The following is a 24,391-nucleotide window of genomic DNA, read 5'->3' on the forward strand; positions in this document are numbered from 1 at the left end:
TGGTAAAACTCAATTGTCATTCCCAATTAAAACGAGAGAGCAAACAGCTACCTAAAACAGAGGTAGGAAAAGACAAGTAAGGTCAAGGCCATTTACTACAAACTGGCAAGAAAAACCTTACATAATGATCAAACAGAGGCCATTGCCATTCACATAGAGACCAACACAGGGAAGTTACTATGTAACACTGTTTAGAGACCCGAGCTTCCTGTGTGGAATGACTCACCTATTTTGCCCCTATCGGTTGTGAATCAGGTCATTAACAATTGGATGATTACTCTAAAAGGACTTGAGTAGCATAAATTTCTCTGCTCGTGCGTATTTTAAAGCGTGCAGTGCTGAGCTTGCTGGCCATCGGCTGGCCATGGGCAGGTGCATCAGGGCCGAGGTGGGAGCTGCTTTTCCCTCCGGGGTCCTAGGAAGCCATCGGGCCTACCCATGTGTTCCTTCCCCATCACAGGGTTCTGGGCTGGAGGATGTGGTGCTTGGGGCGTTCGAGTTAAGTCCCCCGCCCTGAACGACGTCAGGGTGAGTACCGAGGAAGGAGCTAAAGCCAGGCCGCAGGGGTAGCCAGCCTTCCCCAGCAGAGTGCTGGAGCTCACACAGAGACACCACTGGGGGGGCAGCACCAGGGCCTGCCCTTGCTCTCCTCATAAGGTGTCTTCCTGTTTCTGACAACGGTGCTACAGCTACAATAAGTAAGTATTTACCAAGTGCGCTCCTTAGCAATGCTAGACATTGTGGGTAAAACAACAGGAATGCAGAAACATAACCCTGTCACAAAGAGCTTACAATCTATTACAGGTGAGGAATCCAGGCATGAAGCAAATACAAGACATTTCCATGGCAACGAACATTCAAGCGTGGTTCAAATTACACACCTCCATAGAAGGACCTTGGATATAAAGAAACGCTCCCAACAGGGAAGCGTTCACCAAGGAGGACTGGCAGAGGCAGCCTCTCTTAGATTGGCTCGGGATGAGCGCAGGCCGTCCCCAGGCAGGTGGGCAGCCGCGCAGAGGGAGAGGGCGCGTGCAAGGCACGGACGCAGGAATCAGCAGAGGTGCGAAGAAATGGGTACCGTACAGGAAGAAGGATTTCAACCCTGCCGCGAAGGACAGCGGGGTCATTCACCTTCTGACGAGCCCAGAGCCCCCACAATGTGGACCCAAGACTGCTGTCCGCCGGGTGGGACTCAACCTGCCCCGGGAATGGGGGTGGGATGGGGGGTGGGCGATGACAATGAGTGGTACGGGGAAGAGAAGCAGGAGAGCCAGGGACCCTGGCAAGGCCCTCGCTCCAATTACTTCACCCGCACGGCATTCTGTGAGGCAGCGCAGGGGACCACCGGTGCAGACAGTGGTCTCCGCCTGGTGATGTCCCATCTTCCCCTTGGATGCTGACTGAAGGAGACCATCAGAATTACGCATGTGCCCATCACTGGAGGCACCCTTTTCTGGAGCCAATAAAATCGAGGCATTAAACTTCATTGGATTCAGAAATCAGAACAATCTGGGCTCCCTCTAGTGGTTCAAAACATCTTTAAGATAACCATCAGACACTTCACGGAAGTTTCTACTTTATCTTGATCATCTATTTTTATGTTTTGTATCCCCTAGTCCTTTTCCTCTTGGGAAATACCAACCTGACAAAGAGCTCACTACCACGTTCATCCCAGTTAGGGAGGAGAAAGGAGGAGGCCCAGAGATCCAAAGTCACAAAGCAAGTTCCTCTGCTCCCTTAAAGGTCAATCAGAAGCTTAAGCAGAAGGAAATGAAGAGCCGGAGACAGACAGCTAAGCCACGGGATGCAGGGAACTGGAAAGGAGAATGGGACTAGGCAAAGGGAAGTGAGCTGTAACCGTAACATGAAAAAAATTAACGTTCTCAAAGCCTCCAAAATCGCCTGTGAAGAAACTGTAAAGCGATTCATTTCCAACAGGCTTTAGGCCAATCCTGGCCTATGTTTGCGGGACACTGTGGCTGCTCTGACAGCTGAGATTTGCTTGAATTTCCAATGCTGTCACGTGAAGAAAGGTCGCGTCCCTGCACAGACAGGCGTCCTGTTAACAACTGCACCCCAGCGAGGCGGTTCTCGGGCTGAGAAAGGAAGACTTTCCAGAACAGCAACCCGGAGCGTGGCTGCCATCTGCGCTGAAGCTTTGAGTTGTTACACAGCAAGGCAACGCCCTGCTCTCTGCAGCTGCGAATGGTGAGGACGAACAAAAAGCCAAAGGCAGAGGATGCAGAGAAAAAGTGTGACCCAGCGCCACTAGGAAATGTAAATAGCAGTTACTACACCGATGGGCAACGTGACTGGTACCTGCCTAACCAGCGCTGCGGCCGTGATGGAATACACTCTCTGCCATTGTCAACGGAGGCACCGCTTCCTTAAAACCGGTTTAGTTCACTCACTTTAGAGAAAAAGGTCTTTTCAGATCATCATCCTTGAACCGGTTTCTCAACAAGCTATCAACTAGTCCAAAGTCTCTTTCAAAGGTGGTGGTAAAGATCTGAGTGAGGTTCTTCTGGATTCTCCAAGTGTAATGAGTTTCTCCGAGTTCCTCTGATTGGCTTTAGTAAGACCGGTCAGTTTCATGCTAAACAGCAGGCCACTCAGCGTTGAACACGAATATGAGTAAATGCCCCGTGCCTGGTAAATTTTACACAACGCTGAACGCTGGTCAGATTCTTGGTCAGAACACAGTTCTCTCTCACGTCATTTTTTTATGGGAAAATCAGATTCACATTAAAATGCCTCAGATGATCAGCGCTCGGCGCAAGGACTGCCCGAGGGCCGGATGCCCTGAACACCATTTCACCAGCGAACTCACTGAGACTACGTCACGAGATGTCGTGACCCCCGGGGCTGGACTCAGGTGCCGGTGAAACCCCAGAGGACGCCACATCCACGCCCTGAGCTTGAGGTGTGCTCCGAAACCGCAGCTGGTTTTCCTACTCATCAGGGATGAGGCGTCACATTTTCCTCACATGCCTTTTCCACTAAGTCATCTCTCAGATCACAGAACCCAAACACTGTCATTCCGTGACAGGTATTCAAGAGGAGGAGGTGACACGCACGTACACACACAGAGTCGAGAAACCCAAACTGGCAGCCAGGGGGTTTGTTTCAATCTTGTCGTCATTCTGTGGTTTTCACATCTTTTACTTATGCCGAACAAAGTACCATGGTCCCTCGGGGCAGAGCCCGGACCTTTTCGTTCCCTCGCGGGGCTGGGACATTGTGAATGTGCATAATAGACATGAATGCTACTTGCAGAACAAGCCAATCTCATGGCTCACTTTGTAGCAGAGATACATGTACTTTGTTTCTCAGAAGAGCTCAAAAGGCAAAGAATTTAAGATGTAAATCATTAAAGAAATAAAAGAAAAACATCTCCTTCCCCAAATTTTTATGGATAAAACATATTTATTCCCACAAAAGGACAATTTAAGATGAGCACACCTTAACACACTTTACTGTGTGCTTGTTCATTAATCCTCGACTTTTAAAAAAGAGGCAATGAATGCCCTTACACTGCTCCCGAGGCCTAATCTGGCGCTGCTCCTTTATAAGGCTGTTCTTGTCTCAGGAACAACCATTCCATTGCCTTAGCTGCTCAGGTCGAAGCCAGGGGTCATCATCGATGCCTGCTTTTGTTATATCCCATCTGAAACCTACCGTCAAGTCCTCCTGAATCTTCCCTGGAAATCGATCCAGAACCCACTCACTGCTGCTCCCTCCACATTCACTACCCTGGCCAAGGGCACTGTCATCTCTGCCCAAGTTCATTGCCACGGCCTCTCTGCCTTTGCCCTATCCCTTACAGCCTTGTCACCATAGGACACATATGTCCAACTGACCGCCCTCTGCTCAGAACCCTAGCAGCTCCCGTGTCACCTGGAGTTCAGCCAGTCCGGCCCACGACCAGAAAGCCCTGCATGACCCAGCCTCGCCGTCCCTCCGCTGTGTTTCTGGACTCATCCCTTCTGCTGTCTCCCTCGCTCACTCAGTGCAGCCTCACGTGCCTCTTTGCTCGTCTCGAACACACCGGGCCAGGCCCACCTCAGGGCCTCCCTCCAGGTGCCAGTGCTGTGTCACCCTCTCCGGAAGTGTTCTCCCAACGCCTGTGTGACCGTCCCATCCCGCCTCCCTTCCTCCCTTGGTTTTCCCCTGGGCGCCCTCCACTCACCCACGCTGAATGTTTGACTGACTTGTCGTACTGGTGACCGGTCTCCCCCGACACGCCCCACGGGGGCAGAGGAGTTTCTTCTCTTTTGTTCGCTGCTGCACCTTCCCGGCCAACCAAAGTGCCTGGCAGTGAGCAGGTGCTGATAGTCCTTGCCCAGCGGCCAGGGACACCCAGGAAAGGCGTGTCTCCAGATCCCAATGGACAGGGACGGCCCTTCCATAAGCGGAGGACATGAATAAACAAACTCCAGGACCCGCTCTCTGGCCCCAGGGGCCCGCCCTGCCACTCCGAAGCGTGATGGATGGAATGAAATGGCTCCGGCAGGCGGCCTGGTCCTAATAGACAGGGGGGACGCTACAGGCGGCACATGGGTGTTGAAGAGAATGATCACCAACAAACGGGTACAGATGGCGCGGTGGCACGGACGGGAAACGTCCTCGAGGTCCGTGCAGGGCGAGAGGAAACAGTAAACGCATACACTCAGCAACGCTGGGCATGGGTCGGAGTGCGCACAGCTCACTGCGTTCCCACCACCAGGAAAACGTCCGTGAGGTAGAGAGAGAGCCAAAGCGGGGGTGGCAGGCGAGCATAAAAAATAATAAAAATAATTAAAAGAGAAAATCGTTGTAATTCTATTGAAGGTACTTCTCCCTATTTTTCAAAAAGACCAAATGTTACAAAGTCACGACAAGGACCTCACCAAAATGAAAAGCTACTGTTTTGTAAAAGTTTATGGGAAGCTACAGACGGGGAGCAAACAGCCACACACCCCGCACAGGATGGCTATCTAGGATACGGAGAGAACGTCTGAAACCCAACTGTTTCAAAAAGAAACGCAGCTAGAGAATGGGCAAGAGTCACAGACAGACATTTCGCTGAAGAGGACCGAGAGATGGCAAATAAGCAAGTGAAAAGTGGTCCGCTCGTTAGCCATCAGAGAAATATGAGTTAAAACCACACAGCGAGACAGCGCTCCAAGCCCACTGGAACGGCTGACATAAAAATCACCAGCACCGGCAGTCTGGCCGGGGTGCAGAGAAACTGGCCACTCCCCCATTGCTGGGCGGAATGCAAAACGGCAGCCCCTCTGAAAACCGGCTTGGCAGCTGCTTGCAAAACTGAACCTGCAATTACCATACGGCCCAGCAATGTTCCTCCTGGACGTTTATCAAGAGAAATGAAAACTTATGTTCACCCAAAACCCATAGCTTCATCTGGAGGCACCCCCAACTGGACAGAGGCCAGAGGCCCTTCAACGAGAGAGTGGTTGACGCGTGCATACCACGACACAACACCCGAAGAGAAGGAGGAGCCACTCCTGTCGCACACGGCGATGAGGGCGAATCTCCCGGGAACAGTGCTGAGTGGGAAAAGGCCCTTCGCCAAGGGGATGTGCTGTCCAGTCGGGAAATGGAGGACCGGCTGGTGGTTGCCAGGGGTTGGAGATGGAGGGGGTGGGGGTGGGTGGGGGAGAGGTGGGCGTGGTTATAAAAGGACTGTTCCATTGCCACACGAGATAAAATTGTATAGGACCAAATGCACACAAACACACAAACGAGTGCAAGTGAAACCGGGAAATCTGAACGAGGTCAGCGGATTGCATCCATGTCAACATCCTGATTTGCGACATGGCCCCAGAGTTCTACAGAATGTTACCATTGGAAGAGACTGGGGGAAGGGTACGCGGGACCCCGTGCATTATGTCTTACATGCACACGTGAACTTACAATTGCCTTAGTGAAAACGTCGATGGAAAACACCATCAAGTCACTACCTTGCTGTCATCCGATGGGCACCTTCTTCCGAGTCCCCGGGACCTTACTTAGCACGTCGCTGTGTGCGAGGGAGCGAGCTCGCGGAGTTGGGAAACGCGTGTGATTCAACGGATGGTTAATTAAACCCACCAGATTTACATAAAAACTCCCCAATTATCCTACTAAGTCAGCCGGCATTTACATTCTGCATGCTATTCATATCTGCAGCTAGACTGGAAAAAAGATTATCTTTTTAAATAGCAGGACACAATCACATTGAGTTTTAGTGTAATCATACTAACTACCTAATGCTATCCCTGTTTATGGTCTAATTAAAATTGTTAGTGAGCAAGAATAGTATGGTCTAATTTGTGTGGCCAATTAGTGAATTTTTATAAGTGACACGCAAAACTTCATGATCACTTTTCAAAGACTATAGTTTCCAGTGAAACAAAGATGGTTAGTGCAAAGAAGAAAAGGTCAATGGAAACAGAGTAACGGAGTGGAGCATGCACAAAAGAAAAAAGGAGCATCCCACGTTTCCAACATAATGCCTGTATGCAGCCTGGTCGTTCGGCTGTGTTACTGCTGCTCGAGTAACACAAATTAGATTTTTGAAAAATTCACAAAATACAGTCCACACATCAACGTATTCTTCTGACCTGACAGCACCTGCAAAATCTCAGAAAAAGGTTGACAAGTCCCTGGCTCTACACTGCCATTTCCAATTCTATTTAGCCCGCGAGTGGAGCCTACCCAAGTGCATCCATATTAAATTAGCGTCCGTCTAACGTCCCATCCCCATCTCTGCATGAAAATAATCTCACGAAACAACCTCGGGCATCTTTCTGCACATGTTAATCATGACTGTGGACACTACAGAGCCGGGCAGAGGACACTCGCTGGGTTTTGCTTGTGTCTGTTGGTGACAACACCCTTCACACCTCGGCTGCCACCTTGGCACCCGCTTTCAGTTTTAGGGTGTACAGCCTGGATCCGCCTTCCTAGCCGAGAGGGCCAGAGAGGCTGTGTCTGCAGTCCGAAGAGAACAGGACCTGCAGGCTTCCCTGGAGGCGGAAATGCCCTCCTGAACTCAGTGCGAGGGTGAATCCGAGCTGTGGGCATCCGGGCTGGCCCCTCAGGGCCCCAGGGCACATGGCAAGGAGGTCCAGCGTAGAGGGACTAAACCGCCAAGAAGCACAGTCTTGTCATAGGCACCCAGGGGGTCACGAGACCTGACTGTGCTTCCCTTAAGGGACGGCCTGGGCTGTAAGCCGCGGCTGGAGTGGGGGTGAGGGTCAGAGCCCCGAATACAATGGGCCCTAAGCACTTTAAAAGTCCTGACATCCTTTTCTCCTCGTAACAGGGTTCTAAGGGTGGGGACTGTTACCATTATCTCACAGGTCAGGAGCGGAGCTAAAAGAGACTGGGTAACTCCCCCAAAGTCCCGCCACGTGATTAGACCACAGCGCTGGCAGTGGAGCTGGTGCGCAGTAGCCACTTTCCGGACCTGTTCTGAATCAACGAGACTTCTGGATTTGGGGTTGGAGTGAGCTGAGTCAAGGGTGACCCCCAGACTTCTGGCCTCGGATACTAGAATGATAGAGCTGGCGCTTACAGAAATGGGAAAGATTGTATTTTCATTCTTCTTAGACATTGAGTTTTATTTAAAATATCACATTTTTTCTTAGTAAAAATATCCTGATAGGCAACTTCTACATCCACCGAGGTGGAATAACCCTCCCACTCGAAACAACATCCAAAATTTTATAAAAACAAGAGTTTTCAAGACCCTGGACGTCAGACGATGAAGGGCTGTGGTGCCTGAGTGACCGGAAGCGAGGCGACGCAGGTCCCTCCAGCCCACTCCTAGAGAAGGGGCGGTGATGGCATGGCACCAGCTGTTTGCCGCGTGCAGGACAAGAGAGAGCGCTGCACAGACCCAGAGAGCTCCGGGAGGCTGCAGGCGGTGTCCCTGGAGGAGGCGGCAGTGACTAGCACACGCGTGTGAGGTCCGGGAAAGCAACATCTGAACGGATGGGCGGGACGGTGCTCGGTGCACACACAGGACTGAACAGTGCATGTTCCCGCTGGCCAGCCTAGAGACCCTGGCTCCCGGGACTCGGGGGCCTAGACTCAGGACCGGGGAATCATTGGGAAGGAGGACAGAGACAGAAGCACGCGATTGCGAGTTGCTTACACTATTCGTGAAGTGCTCTGATACCTCTGGAGGGCGGACGGTGATAAAGTAAAAATGCTCTCTATAAAACCTAAGGTAACAGCGAGACACCATGATAAAGAGTCATGGCTAATAGTTCGTAATGCCACGAAAGGTGAAAAAATACAGGCACACACACATACGCGCCCACCCGCATGCGCACAAACCTCTGTGAATTAACAAGGCAGAAAACAGAACAATAGCAAATGGGGCAAATAGTAAATACACAGCAAGAGGTAGACTAAAATCTAGGCATATCAATAACCAGGTTAAATAGAAATGTTGTACCACCCCAGTTAAAATGCAGAGAAAAGATTTGATTTTAAAAAGACCCAATCATAATGCTACCTAAAAGAAACACACTTGAAATACATAGACACAAATAGGCTAAAAGTGACATATTTTTTAATAAGGATGTCACGCTAACAGAACCACACTTTGCAAATATGAGACTGTAGAGGAAGAACCTGAGCCAGGAGCGCGATCAGGTGCCCCCTGAAGTAGCCCACCCAGAAGACATGGCGACAGGAGCCTGGGGGAGGGGGCACCTTAGAAAGGAGGGGACTGATGGAGGAGGCATTCTGGAGGCAGGATCGGCAGGTGGGAGACAAAGAAATCTCCAAAGGAAAAGAAGGAAACTAAAAAATGTTCCATGATTTCAAAATAAGTCACCATCGAGCTAACGATCCTATTTGCTGAGACAGCAAACACAGAGAAAGAAGGAAGCACAGGAGTGGGGTTCTGGGGGGACGCAGTGTCTCTTCTGAAAGGTGGAGAGGGGGAGGCCTGAAGAATGGCCACTGTACGCATCCTCCAGAGATGTTCCGAGGCAGCCAGAGGCCAGAGCCAGCAGACGGAGGCACAGACTCACGCGCCGGCTGCGCAGACAGGACAGCTGCCACACTGTAATTACATGAAGCTTAGAGCCAGGCCTCGGTAGGAATGAACTACCCACTACATCTTCTCTGGTTTTTAATCTAATCTCTTCTACAGTGGCAACATTTCACACAAAACGATTTTACTGAATGTGAAGACACATAAATTTCAAAAATATTTAAATATTTTAACCTAAACCTAAAGTTTCCTGCTTCTTGATATTTATTCGTGATTAGGTGAATTAGCCCCACTCTGTCTACAGCAGAGCTTCTCGAACTCTCTGTGGTGAAGGACCAACTTTGTAAAATCCCAGCCGTTTGGACCTATGCATGGTCCTACAGTGCTCGGACTGAACTGGGCACCCCCCAAACCCGTATGCTGAAGCTCTCACCCCCAGTGCAACTGTTTAGAGAAAGGGCTTACAAGGAGGCAACTAGGGTCAAACGAGGTCATAAGAGTGGAGTCCTGATACAACAGGACTAGGGTCCACACCGGAAGAGACACCAAAGAGCTCGCTCTCCCTCTCCCCACATGCAAACGAAGCAGAGGTCAGGTCCCATGAGCACACAGCGAGGAGGCAGCCACCTGCAAGCCAAGGGAAAAGGCTTCGGAATGGAGTTTACCCTGCTGACACCATAGGCTTGGACATCCAGCCTCCGGAGCTTTAAGAAATAAACTTCTGTGGGTGAAGTCACCCAGTCGATGGGATTTTGTTATTGCAGCCAGAGCAGACTAATACACACTGCATGTAACCACATGTAGCATACCATGCAAACTGAACACTCCTCTAATTGGCATGTACTTATTCAACAGGACAAGCCCACTGACCACATGCTTAGATGTCAGAGCAATGTCAAACTGCCTTAGAAGGTTCCAAAGGCTTGCCCTCCATTTCTGTGTTTATCACACACTTCGTGAACTAAAGCAGTCTGCAGACCATGTTTCAACCAGAACCGGACTGTAGTCTTTCTGTGATTCTTTTTAAAAGGCAACATTTAGTTTAAACATGAAACTTAAAATAAGGGCACTAATTCTAAACACATTAGAAGCCATGGGGTGAGAGGAATTACGGAAAAGCCCCGGGTTCTATTATATCACATCCAGGCAAGAAACCCAATGCTCTTAAAAACGAACACCATGGTGCCGTTTACAATGCCCCGAATTGTTGCTCTTTAGCACTTCCATCAGTCCCTGTGAGCATATCCGCACAGCACGTGGCAACTAGGTTACAAACTCGCAGCTGGCACACTGCTGCTTCTTCAACTGGCGATACAGGCACCAAACTCGCAAAACAGGTGCCCGGGCCTGGCACATGATTAGGAGTCCAATAGACGATTGTTAAATGAATGACTAAGTGAATGATTGCACAGAAGGACTGACTTGGATGGACAAGCAAATGAGCTCCGGTGATCCTGCCACCGCAGGAGGAGCCAGAGTGGAGGTGCCCAGCTTCCTGATGGCCACTCCGGTGGGTCTTTGATGGAAACTAATCCTTACATTTGTTTTTCATTCTGAGCCCATATTGGTTTGCTTGCTTTTCCCCTGCAAGTTAGTGTCCACTCGTCTTCAAAAGCTTCGTAGAGTTTCCAATCACAAATGAAAACCACGTTTATCCTCTCAGCTCACGGGGACACAGTCTGGCGATCAGTGGAGACCAGCCGTCCTGGTCTCAGGCCACATCACGCCTTGGCCCACAGGTAGGTGGTTCACAAGACCAGAGAACATATTTTCTGCAAGTGTGACTGCTATGAGGTCAACTTTGATGGCTGAACTTTACTCGTTTTTATGTCCAAGGAAAAGGTAATCGACTGTTATTTTCTCACTTCTTTGCAATTCTTGCAACTGTAGGACTCAATGAGGAGGAACGAATATATGGCAACCTCCTCCACCTGGAGGCACAGCAGGAGAGCGCTTCCCAGCCTCCCAGTGGCCCTGTCGTCTCCTGACGGTCAAGGCTGATTTTTCACGGCCAGTAGAGTGTGAGTAGAAGTGATACCTGCTCCTTCCAGGCCTGGTGCCTAAAATCCTCCCTCTAGCCATCCTGCACATTCCCCCACCCCAGCTCTTACATTCAGGTGGCTGATCCACTTTGCACCCGGTGTTAGGTAGGAGCCGAACTTCATTCTCTCGCATATGGACATCCAGTTGTTCCAGCATTGCGTGTGGAAAAGACTATTCTTTCCCCCCTGAATTGTCCTGGCACTTCTGTGAAAAACCAGTTGCCCACAAAAGTGAAGCCATGTTTCTGGACTCTCAGTTCTACAGCACTGACCTCTACCTCCATTCTTATTCCAGCACCACACAGTCGTGATTACCGCAGCTTTGCAGAAAGTCTTGAAACTGGGAAGTCTGAGTCCTCACGCTTTGTTCATCCCTTTTTAAGACTGTTTTGGCTACGCTGGTTCCCTTGCATTTCCATATGAATTTGGTGAGGGGGAAGTAATGTGAAGAGGGTAGAACATTCAGTAGGAAAAGACGCTTTGTCTCTCTTCTCTCCTCTTTCCAAGTTCCTGAAATGACCCCATTAGTGGTGGTGGCAGGGGAAGGGAGCTGATGCATTTAGAAGATGCGTTTACAAGAGCAGAGGCCCAGTTTTCAAACGTGCTTCTGGGCCTTGCAAGCTTTTCTTCTTCTGTTTTCAGTATTAATGTGTCAGCAACCGATGGGGACTCTCCTGGAGGCTGGCCACTCCATGGCCACCCCAAACCTCTGGGTGCCGTTCCTTCCCAGATCCAAGGGTCTCCCAACACTCTAATGTGTCAGCATCATCTCTCCACTTTGCATTTGTTTATCTGTTTGTTCTGCAACAGAGTTATCAATCCTATTTTTAAATGACAACATGCAGTCTAGTCTAGCGTATCCACATAATATACTCAGAAAGTATTAAGTTAAAAAAGTCACTGAAATTGGCACATTTAGGAAAATAAAAGCAATTGAGTGATGGAAATGATGAAGCTTTTAAAAGACTGCCGACTTATCTCTTTAGTCAGGGATCTGACTAACATACGGGCGGTAAAGTTATCTCACCCAGTTTAGATCCACTTTCAGAATTAGCAACACACTAATTGTCCTGTTCAGTCATCGGATCTCTAAATATCTTCATATTTTATTAATCTCTCTAATTATCCATCCTTCTGACAATTTCTTCACTGGATTTAGAGATGTAATATTTATGATTATTTTTATAATGCCAGAAACAGCACATCTGCGGAGGGCTGAGGCGCTCTGCCAGCCATGCGGGGGCGGCAGCGGGCGCACCAACACAGCGCCGCTGAGTGATTAATTAACGTGTCAGAGAAGAAACTGTTAAGAAGCATCCTAGCTGGGAAGCGGTTTCCACAGACTGCAATCATTAAAAGATATCCTGAGAGAACACACTATATGATACAATGAATACGAAATTTAAAAAGAGGCAAAACTAAATGGCAACAGAAGTCAAAAAAGTAGTTACTTTCGGCCGGCAGCAACTGGGAAGAACAAGAAGGGACTTCTGGCAAGCTGTCCTATGTCTTCCAAGAGTGTCCACTTCTTGACGCTTCACTGAGCCTGATGCTCATGAGCAGCTCCTACCGTGTGCTTGCCGTGTACAGTGCGCTCCCGTGTGTAGTGTGCACCCAGGTTTTTGGCCCAAACTTTCAGGAAAAAAAATCTTCCATTTTAATTTTTTAATTGAATTATTTATTTATTTATATTTAGATACTTATTTTTTGTATTCTAAAGAAATTTTAGATTTATTTTTGAACATGTTATGGTACAAGAAATTTTACGTGACAAAGAATTACAAAACACAAGAACGGGTACAAGGTATTTTAGGCACTACCCATGTACAACGTGCATCCTTATTTTTCCCTTAAAAATATGGGCAAAAAGTGCGCGTTGTACACGGCAACATATGGTATGTGTATATTACACTTTAATTAAAAGTTTCCCAAAATACTTTGAATATTTACTTAAAATAGCCTATAAGCACTATGAAATGTAGCATCTGTATCCTTATGTCTGCTGTACTTTAAGCAGTAACAGCAGCGGTCCCTCAAATTCTCTGAGGGTCTAAAATAATTTCTACTTACTTTTTGACTTCAACAACAGTGGAAAACTGTACACACAAAGGCACGTATGTAAATATGTGGCGTATACAATACATATAACACACACACACCATGCTGCCCTCAGTGGCTTGGGGAAAACTTACAAAGGATGTAAGTCGCAATTTATGGACTCATTAAGTGTAATGAATTTCTGGGACAATTTTCAGATCTTGTTCAATGGCGGTACAGTGATGAAAACTCATTTTCAAACTGCCCCTTGTGGAATTAAACGATTACAACGTGCCTCGCATGCTCCTTATAGATGACGCATTAGATATGCTACAGTATATTACCAAGAATAGGGTTTGTAGTGAGCTAGGAATCCATTAGAATAACCAGAACTGCTATTACGAGTCCAGAATAAGTGCTCGTTTCAAAGTGAACAACAGCAACAAGACCCCAGCAGGTCACGTCGGCGCAAAGTCACTGTGAGCGTGAGACAGTCCATGACGGCGAGACATCGAGAGTCAAGTGGTTCCCGTTTGGGTTCTCTTCCCAAACAACAGCAGCAGCAACAAAAAAGTTGAACAAACAAAAAGCTACCCAATAAACAAAACATGAACCAGATGAAAATGATAACTCAACTTTCAACACTGAACTCAGTAATATTAAATAGGCATTTACAAATGTGAAAGGAAACCTTCACAGAGGAAATTTTAAAACTCAGAACAGAAACACCAAACAAACAGGAAGGTAGGAAATGGGAGTGACAACCCGTAAAGAACTAAAGAAAAAGACCAATATCCTCTTAGAAACGATGTATAAATTACAGAGTGGCCAAGGGAGAATGGGTGGAAACGACAGTATAAGGGACACCAGAGAAAGACTTAGGAAGTCAGGAGGACGAAAACGAAACAGAGATGCCAAAGTGAAAGCAAGCGATCGACGTGGAAGGCAGGCAAAGAAGACCCCACACGCATGCAACGGAGACCCTGAGCACCGGCAAAACGACAGGACACAGTTAACATTAAAAACCATTCAGGAAAATGTTCCAGAAATAAAAGTAGACCTGAAACTGTACTGAAGGGGCCCACGGTGTATCTGTGATCGTCACCAGCCAGCTCTGAGACACAGATCTATAAAACGATTAGATTCTAAAGATAAACTCCAAAAAGGAATACTAAAGCCCTGGGCCTCGAATCAAAACGACCGAGTCGCTCAATAAAGGAGGAAAATCAGGCCAGCATCACGGTTTGACGGCAATAGCGCAAGACAGCACTGCAGGAGCAGTTCCGTGAGACTATGAACACTGAGCCTGAAAAACCTCAATCCAGCAAAGTCAGAGAAGAGCAGTCTGAAGTGTTCAAGAACTTACGAACTCTCCTCGAGGACTCCTTTGTTGCTCAAAGCAGGGGTCACAGGCCATAGCATGGGCGGTGTCTAGCAGCTGTGAGGAACGAGGCCCTAGGCCCACCCAAGAGGTCCCAATGGTCAGTATGCCAATGGTGTCTGTGAAGCACTGTACCAGAGAATGCGTTCATAGAAAAAATAAAGGAGTCGGGAAACTTTGGCAAACACCAAAAAGACTTATCTGCTTATCTAGGACTAAAAAAAAAAAAAGACATATGTAGAAGTAGAAATAGTAATTTTAGTAAATAGTAATAGAAATTTTTTCCTGGTGTCTCCTTTTGGACAACTGATCACCATAAAAGAGTATGAATAAACTGTACTCTCTCCGCTCCAATCCCACCACCTTTTGGCTGTGAAACACTCCCTCGACCTGGCTTCTTTGTGCACCAATGACCACAATGGTGCAGCCTTCATCATCAGCACAGAGGGTGCCAGTCGGTTTCTACGTGAAGCACTGAGACGGAAGGGACCACGGGGCCACCACAGCCTTCCCTGCACATGCAGCAAGGAGCACAGCTGGGGCCACCGACAGCAGCTTGGGGACAATCAAGTCTCGACATCCTGCAGCCCACCTTCCACCTTGTGCTCAAACTGCCCCAGGGGAGGCTTGATCTTCAGACTCGGAATACGCATGGCTCATAAAACACACACACACACGTACACCAGACTCGGAATACACATAGCTCATAAACACACACACACACACACACACCACTCGGAATACACATAGCTCATAACACACACACACACCAGACTCAGAATACGCATAGCTCATAAACATACACACATCAGACTTGAAATACGCATAGCTCATAAAACACACACACGCACACACACACGAGACTCAGAATACGCATAGCTCATAAAACACACACACACGTGCACGTGTGTGTAAAACACAGTGTTTCTGTCCTTCAGTTGGAAGATGAGGGTTTTTAACTAAAACATGTAAGAGAAGAAGCTGTTTTCTAGAAAGTAGTCAACATTTAAAATCTTTCCTTCCCTCCCTCTCATGGCTTTTAACATCTTTGGAAATAGTTCATTTTTAGTAGCATTTATAAGACAATGGAAGGAGGAACGTATTTTATTGATCAGGACGAACTTATAGTGGTAATATCAACATCTGATGTTTAGAAGCACCGTGGAATCTACAAAAGTCTCATTCAGATGCTAATTTAATCCAGCCTTTGTAACATGGCATCTTGGGGGCCACAGAACACCTGAAGCCCCTCTGAAACTTTTAAGCTACAGACTAAAGAGGGGAGGGGAGAAGGAAAACAAGTAACTACAAAAGAACAATGACAATGTATCGAAATAACTAGAAAAATTGTGCACTGATCAAGTTTAGACCATTTTACCAAATCCAGGCACTATATCTAAGTTTATGATGCTAAAAGAAATGACAAAGAAGCCTGGCCCAGTTTTGTGTGTGAACTGCCTCCTCGTGGTCAATCCCCCACCCCTGAGCCCTGGCCGCCCCGGGTCTGCTTTCTGCCCCTGCAGTTCTGCTTTTCCCAAAATAAATCAACAGGATGGAGCCTTCGGAGCCTGGCTTCTCTCACTTAGCATAACGCATGAGACTGATCTCTGCTGTTGCTCATCCCAGACTCCTTTCTGTTCCCGCGGCGTGGACGCGCCACAGACTGCTTATGCCTTGCCGGTTGCAGGACACTTGCATTAGCTCCACCTGGAGATAATAAAAGGCAGCTATAACGGCTGCATACAGGTTTTTATGTGAACTTCAGTTCACTTGTCCTGGGTAAACTCCTAGGCATGGGATTTCCGGGTCATATATAGTAAGTGTATGCTTACCTTCGTAAGAAGATGCGAAAGTGTTTTCCAGAGCACCTGAGCCACCCTGCATCCCACCCAGCCATGTTGGAGAGGTCCGACTGCTCCGCGTCCTGACCAGCACTTGATACTGTTCATTCTTCTCTTTTGACCATTCTGCCAGGTGTGTGGTGGCATCTCCTTGTGGCTTTCACCTGCATTTCCCCAATGACTAGTGATGCAGAACTGGCCTGTTTTGTCGCTAGTCAGTGCTGTGGTGTGTGGTGTATGGCTGGCCAAGGCTGGCCCGATTTGGGGCACAACCGGTAAGAGGTTCTTGAAGTGAGCGCTAATGCGACTTTCTGAGTTTGCGAGCTGTTAACTCGGGAGAAGCCCCTGCAGGAAACGTGGCGTGCAGCAGGCTCTGAGAGTGGGTAAACATGGACTCAGAGGCGCGGCTTCCACGGAGGGGAAAGCACGCAGACAGGCATGGAAAACCAGCACGGAAACGCCCTGCCTGTGGGTCGAGCTCCCCGTCCAGAGCAAGGGCGTGGCTTGTCATCTTTGTGTTTCCAGTGCAGACCAGACCCCCAGAAACAGTGTCTGAAAAGGAAACACGACGAGTTATGTGAAAGCACAGAAGGATGGCTTGCAGAGCCGGTCTCTGAAAACACCGACTCGGGCAGTTTGTGTTTCTGGCAGAACAAGTGAACTGTGAGGACGCGGGCATAAAGAACTGCGACCTCCCCACCGGGACCGCAGAAGCTGGAGAAGTCAGGGTGGACGTGAGGACAGTGGAGAAGAGGACTCGGCAGACCCCAGGGCTTTTGGACCAGTGCAGCAGGAGCAGAGAAAGCTGGCGGCTGCCAGGACCCCGGGGGCGGGGGGCATGGCAGCGGTGGTACAGGTGCAGGGCAGCCAACGCGCATCTCCATGCACAGGGCCTGGCTCCTCAGGCACAAACCGGTTCATCCTCCCCCACACCCCCCATGGTGGCTCCTGCCTAGTGAGGAGAGGGCTGGAAGTGCGATCTCCTAATGGGGACACATGGTGGACTCCGTTTTCAGTCTCTTCACTTGTATATATCATTGGGACGGCCTAGCAGGGTTTCAGTTAGTAGGCGGAAATGGATATTGCAGTTCTGCCTCTGGGCATGTATGTTAACAGAGACCATCCTGGAAGGGAATGTAAATGGAATGTGAATTTCTCCATGGGCCCTGTGCTACTCCAACGTGTGTAGCAAACGCTGGAAGTTCGTTCATTTGCAGGTTCTATCAGGTGCGGCCCAGGCCTTTCCTTTGAGTAGGACCCAGGGACAGAGTTCCTCACTGTCTTCCATGTGTAAACCACACCCAAAATTCAAGGCCGAAGATTCCCAGGTCTGCTTTCTTTTAAAAAGAGTGGCGTGAAGCAGTGTGGAAACAGAATCTGAAAGCTGTCCATATTTTTATGATTTTTCCCTAATCTTTTATAATTGCCTCATCTTTACCCAATCTGATAGTAATTTGTCTTTATGGAGTCTTTCCAAAGTGTTTCACAGAAATGACGGCTCTCTGTTTTAGCACACACGTTTCATCAGTTTTCATTCCATTTAATTAAATCACGCCAATTACAGTAACGAGAATATGGCATATAAACAGATTTGAGGGCAAAATGCCTCTGGGTGGGCACGTAACTGGGGGAGCAAACATCTTCTCCCAGGCCCCACCTGAGGGCGGGGCGAGCTATGCCCATCTGGGCCGGGCCCAGGGCGGAGGGACGGAACAGGTCTTTGGAAGCCTTCGGCTGCACTGTGATTTAGCTCTAGGAGGATTCTGTCGGCGAGCATTTCTAAAGCCAGGGCGATATCTTGGCAATGACTGTCTTTAATCATTCCCACACAACACAGAGCGATGCCTCCTTTGGATAAAATCTGGGAGGGGGACAGCCCACGAAAAAACCAAACAATTACCAGGATTACCACAGGAATGGAGGAAACCAAAGCAGGAAGGAAAAAACCCAGTTTAATAATTCCATTCAAAAGTACCCTGCCCCTAAAGTCAAAAGCCTTATTTAGCTTCCCAGGCACCCAACACATGTTCCAGCCCTGGGAAGCAGTGACCGGATGAATAAAGTTGGTTGTGGGTTCCTTCCCAGGCAAGCTTTTAAGCTGACTTCTCACAGTTTAATCAGACCTTTCAATTAAGTAGAGTAGGAGAAGAGATCTTTTTCTCAACGACAACAATAACTAGCATACTGAGTATTTAAGCTTGCCGAGCAATGTACTAAACATACCACATGCATTTCCTCGTTTATCCCCATGGCAACTGCAGGTGCTAAGCTCGTTGAAGGACACACAGCTTGTCAAAGATGGAGCCAGGATTTGAACCCAGAGCCCGAGTTCTTAACTGCTGTACCAGACTGCCTATTCAGTTTACCTTTTCTTTTAAATAATGTAAGTCTAATGCTTTGCCTGAGGGCTTTGTTAGTTACACGTCCCAAAGGCACATCAAAGTCTTTAACTGTAAAGTTGAAGTTGAAGTCTCAACCGCCACTAACTACATGCTCGAGGAAAAAAACCTATATATGATCATTCATTCGTTAATAAACATTTAACAAGCAATTACTTAATCACTTGCAAATGCAGTTAAAGTAACTCAACGGACACTCCTCAGTTACTGAATATTCGCGCATGCTTGCCCTTGCCCACGCTCCCTTCCCTTCTCTCTAAAAACAAAAATGCAACAAAGTTGTACACCTGAAATTGATGTGTTATTAAGCAATGTTATCCCAATAAATTTAATGTTGTAAGTGAAATGTCAGTAGTTTTTTAAAAAGGCAACACTAGATGGCAGTAAATACACAAAAGTTGTGATACACGACACTGAGTTACGAGCCTAAGGATCACTTTTTTGCCCTTTATTCAACTTTATGCAGCACTAAATCAAGTTTTATAAAAGAAACCTAAATAAAAATTGAAGTTTGCTGGCTTTGAAAATGTGAACCAGAAAAGCTACTGAAATGATCGATTCGTCCACAATTTGAGTATGAGAACTCTCAATTGATACCAACATCCCAGTTATATTCTCTATGTCTTCTTGGTTAAAAAAATTATAATATCATGACTTTATTTTAAATGTTACTTAATTTGGAAGAAAAAGCTTTTAAAGTAAAGTATCTTAAATTGTTTTTTACATCACGATGTTAAAAATTTATATAAGCATTTACTTTATGTTTATGGCTAATTTATTACGGCTTTTTTGAATTAGTGAAATTTCTACTCTTTTAGGGGCCACAAAAGGACATAGGAAAGTACAGCATGGAATTCATTTCATATGCCACTAGCAAAACATTTTTTACCTCAATAAACTAACGCTTTATCTAGACCACAGGAAAAAATAGGGAATAAAATGTAATTTTAAGATTGTGCTCCCCAATTTGAAAAGACACTGCAGATCAAAGAGAAAAATCTCCTAAACAGGAACACGTTAATTTGATCCACTGGTGATTTTGATATTTTCTGTAACATTCTGAATTAGAATTTCAGTATGATCTTACAAACTTACATGGTAACAAAAAAGTTGTATTTTCAAATTTATTTGTAAACTTTCTGCACTGTGGATTCATTACAAGACCAGATGGCACTCAGCACAGGTCTTTGCAACACTAGAATAAAATTAGCTAACTTACTAATTTTTTGGTTAGTGCTAACACTTTCTCTGAGCTTGATTTTGTTCTGACACAGAAAATTCTCAACTTAAAAACTAAGGTAGGGTCCTCGCAAATGTATGAAGTCAATAAAGGAAAAATAAATCTTTAAATACACTGATGTGGTAGAAAGAGGGGACTTATTCTAATACCAATCTGTGCCAATATAACCCAACTTTTGATCAATAGGGTTTTTTTTAATCAGAAAATAAAGAGCTATAGTTACTACAAATACACAATCAAAATAGCCAAAACATTCTTGAAAAAGAATAACAAAGTTGGGGGTCTCACACTTCCTGATTTCAAAACTTAACTACAAAGCTACAGTAATCAAAGCAGTGTGGTACCGGCAAAAAGATAGATATTCGTTATCTCCGACTCACCAGTTGTATACGTTAAATAGGTACAGCTTTCTTTGAGCCCTCACACACATGGGCCAGTGAGTTTTGACAAAGGTGTCGAGACCATTTACTAGGGAAGGACTGTCTTTTCAACAAATGATGCTGGATATCCACATGCAAAAGAATGATTACTTTATATCACACACAAAATTTAACTCACAGTGGATCAGAGATCTAGACTTAAAACCTAGAACTATAAAACTAGAAAAAAACATAGGATAGAATTTCATTACGTTAAATTTGGCGATAATTTCCTAGATATAAACTAAAAGCAAAGGCAAAAAAGGAAAAAATAGAGGTTGGACCTTTGTGCATGGAAGCATAGCATCAACGGAGTGAGAAGGCGACGCGCGGAGTGGCAGAAACTCCCCACAAGTCATGCATGTAAAGAGGGGTTCATATTTAGAACATACAAAGAACTCCTACAACTCGCCGACTAAAAAAATCAGTAACACGGTTAAAAAAAATGGACAAAGGCTTTGAACAGACATTTCAATATTTACAAACGGCCACTAAGCACAGGAAAAGATGTGCTTAGGCTTCTTGGTCGCCAGGGAAATGCAAATCCAAACTTCAAGAGGTACCACCTCACACCCCTTAGGCATCGTTTTTATTGCCCAGTTGCATCCCGAGTAAACGTGCTGAGCTACACATGTACGTGGGCGTGTACGTGTGTGCGTGAAACGTGCACATCTTCTCAACTACGTTTAGAAGCGGAGCTCTCGAGGGAAAAACCAAAAAGACAGCTTGTCTTTCCCCAGCACCTGACTTCGCTACGGACTGAGTGCAATTTAATTAGGGAATGAAGGCGGCTAGCACTTGCCACTTGTCTTCTCTCAGAAAAGGTTATAAACCAACAGATATGCTCCTGTAATTAACACTGAATGTGAATTTATCAAGCAGCAATAATATCCATCTTTCCTTTTCAATAAAAATATTGAAGTGCCCCTTTTCTTTTCAGTAGCTTCATTTATTAATTCAACATTCATCTGAACACTGAACGGCATACCTACCAGGATTGAGTCACAATTCAAGGGAGTCGTCTGGTTTACTGACATAGAAAAGTGGACATCGTCTGCCTCTCACGAAGATGACAAAGTGCACCCGAGAGACAGGCATAATTAAATAAGTAAACCTACGAGTAGTTCACGGCTTGGAAGTAGAATAAATGTTATGGAGGAGACAAATACCAGGCCTCATGAAGCTAACCGAAAGTGTAGCTGAGATGCAGAGACCAGGAAGGCCCGGGAGCCCAGGGAGATCTGAGCTGAACCTGATGAATAAGACTGTGAGCCAGGTACAAAGAGAGGACTTCATGTGTGCCAAGATCCTAAGCTGAAGGGACAAGAAAGGTTAGTAAACAAGAAAATGAGGACTTCTGCTTCTGAAAAGAGTAGAAGTACTTCTTACTAATGTCCCCACCAAGCACAACTAAAAACCACAGACATTACGTAGAGGGTGAATGTAAGAAGACTCTGGAAGGCAGAAAGAAGGCAGACGGACTAGGGACCCCAGGATGTGAGGAATGACATGGCCGTGGGTTCCTAGGGCTCTCTCTTCACCTAACATATCCATGACTGAGTGCTGAGGAAGCTGGAACCCCAGAAATGACAATGGGGACCCCAAAAAAGCCAAGGAAAGCCTGCTCTCTCCAGCCAAAGGACTGGAAAGGGGCCGCCCGCCGGGACAGAAGACTTCAGACAAGAGCCGCCCTGCTGCAGCCGGACAGCACAGAAATGCCAGGGCCCCTCCTGCGCCCCACCAGGGAATTCCTGGGGGGAGCCTAGACTCACGCCCCCACCAGCCTGAAGCAAGGGGCCTCACCTCACCGGAGAAGGCCAAGCAGGGAGCCCAGTCCCCCCCTCGCTGAATGGTAACGAGCACACCCACACCCCCTAACTTGTCATTGGAGACACATGGAGAACTTGAACTCCACCCTCCCTGGCAGTAACAAGGTTCCCCTCTGCTCCTCACTAGGGCTGTGTCACAAGTAGTTCAGTGGCGAGTCGGGACTTTCACTCCCACCCAGCAGTTGGGAGGCCACCCCCGATGTCCGTGGAGGTCAGGTGGGGAACGGAATGAGGTTAGGGTCACCCCTCCCAGGAGGAGAAGTGTCAGCGAAAGCCAGAACTCCCCTCCCTGTCCAGCAGTAAGGAGGAGCCCCCTCAGGTGACCATGGAATCCAAGTGGGAAACTTGGATTTCCACCCCTAACTGGCAGCAACGGGGTGACGTGCCCCACCCCTCACCCTCACACCACAGTGTGGGCAGTGGGGGGCAGCTGAAACTACTGGGTTTAGATAAGATCCAGAGCACTCTTGTAACACACACAACACCCGACGCACCCCACTTTCAGTAAAAGTCACTCATCGCGACCAGAACCAGGAAAACCTCGACTTGACTGAGAAGATACAGTCAACAGACAAATCTGATGCTGGAAGCATCTGAGACGGATTTTAAAGCAGCCACATCAGGAACACACGCAGATCAGACTAGCACAGCCGTCTGTCCATCTGTAGAACAGTCCTGTCCGCAGAACAGTCCGGTAGGCCAAGAAATCTCCCAGATTGGGTGGGAAGAACCAGGCGCTGACTATCTGATTAAGCGAGATATCACCAGGACAAGAGAAGCAGTAGGCAAATCAACGGGAATACACAGGAACACTAGGCCTGCCACAAAATCAGAGAACGTGAAGGCAAGTTTGAGACTGGGGCCGTGCTGAGCTCCGGCTGAGCTCCGGCAGCACTGCTCAGAAGCTGGCAGTGGGCGCAGGCCCCGGCTATGACAGGGCCCTGCTCGGGGTGGGGAAGGTTTTCGTGCCTCTCAGGACTGTTACACTCCTCTTGACCTGGTCCTCAGTTTACCAGGAAATGTTCTAGTAACCAATTCTACTTATCCTTTAATACCAATTGTTACGGTCATTGGAAAAGTATCTTCTAGGAAATCAGCTACCTGGCCTTCTCATCAATCCCTCTTGAGTCTCATTAGTGTTAAGCATAAGTCAGTCCCTAAAACCTAGTTAGCTCTCGATGTACTACTGGCGAAGACAGGTTCCTAGACCCGCCAAGTTGAGGGCCATATCCTAAATGCAGAAGGCACACGGTGAACCTGGCCAGTGGGCCATCCACTATCTCAGGGCCCTCTCTGTTTTGATCTCCCACTTCCACAGGTAATAAATCAGCCTTGCAAATAGCTCTCCAAAATCCTATCCAAGTCACAAATTCAAAATAGACCCACTTATATCTGCCAAAGCCGTCCTCTTTCCCCTCCTACTCACTGCCATCTAAAACCATTCTCCCAAACGCATATTCTACATATAGCATCCATCACGAACACAGACTCCTATCAGATACGCTGAAAGAGCAGAGCAGACGGGGTTGCTGTAGCCACTGCTGGGAACGCACAAGTTCAGGCTTCCACTTCCTTCTGGCCTGCCCTGAGTCCTGAGGCCTTAGCTACATGAGTCGGCGCTTTACGCTCCTGCTAACTTTTGCTTTAAAAATTTCACAGCTGTTCTATTTTGCAAATATCCAAAAATAAAAGGTCACAATATTCCTGACGACTAAAATCACTAGCGACCAAAAATTCCCTGCAAATTCTCGTTTGGGATCGGTCACTGCTTAATTTCCCGAAGATGCCAGCTACAGCACTCCTTACTCAGAAACGTAGTAGAACGAAACCCTAAGGAGCAGAGAGCCAGCCGCGTGCCCTGCTCGCGCGCGGGTCCTCCTCCACACTACGGCACCCCGTGGAGTTCCAGAACGTGTCACGATGAATGCCGTGCCTGTCGCAAAGGAGACTTACACAAGTCACTCCCCAAAAGCATTTTCTGAGGCTTTATTTGTTTGAGAAAGTAGAAGTGACAGGTCCCTCGGGGAGACTAAGAAAGAAAAGCACATTAAGTCGACAGAACTCTACTTCAAGCGGGATCTACCTGCTCAGCACTGACCAGGCCTCCCTGCCTGCACCACTGCACCACGGTGGCTGTCGCTCAGCCCTAGACGAGACCCAGGAAGGCACCGCCTCAAACTCAGGTCTTCCCGTTCCCCACACCGC

General features: G+C 47.4%; 1 protein-coding gene across 5 annotated transcripts in view; it reads right to left on the bottom strand.

Moving 5' to 3' along the window:
- The window catches only part of ANO10 (anoctamin 10), a 110,960-nt gene that overhangs the window by 55,327 nt on the left and 31,242 nt on the right, over window positions 1-24,391 (bottom strand). The window lies entirely within an intron of this gene.

This window comes from Desmodus rotundus, chromosome 8, assembly GCF_022682495.2.
Source record: "Desmodus rotundus isolate HL8 chromosome 8, HLdesRot8A.1, whole genome shotgun sequence".
Taxonomy (NCBI): domain Eukaryota; kingdom Metazoa; phylum Chordata; class Mammalia; order Chiroptera; family Phyllostomidae; genus Desmodus; species Desmodus rotundus.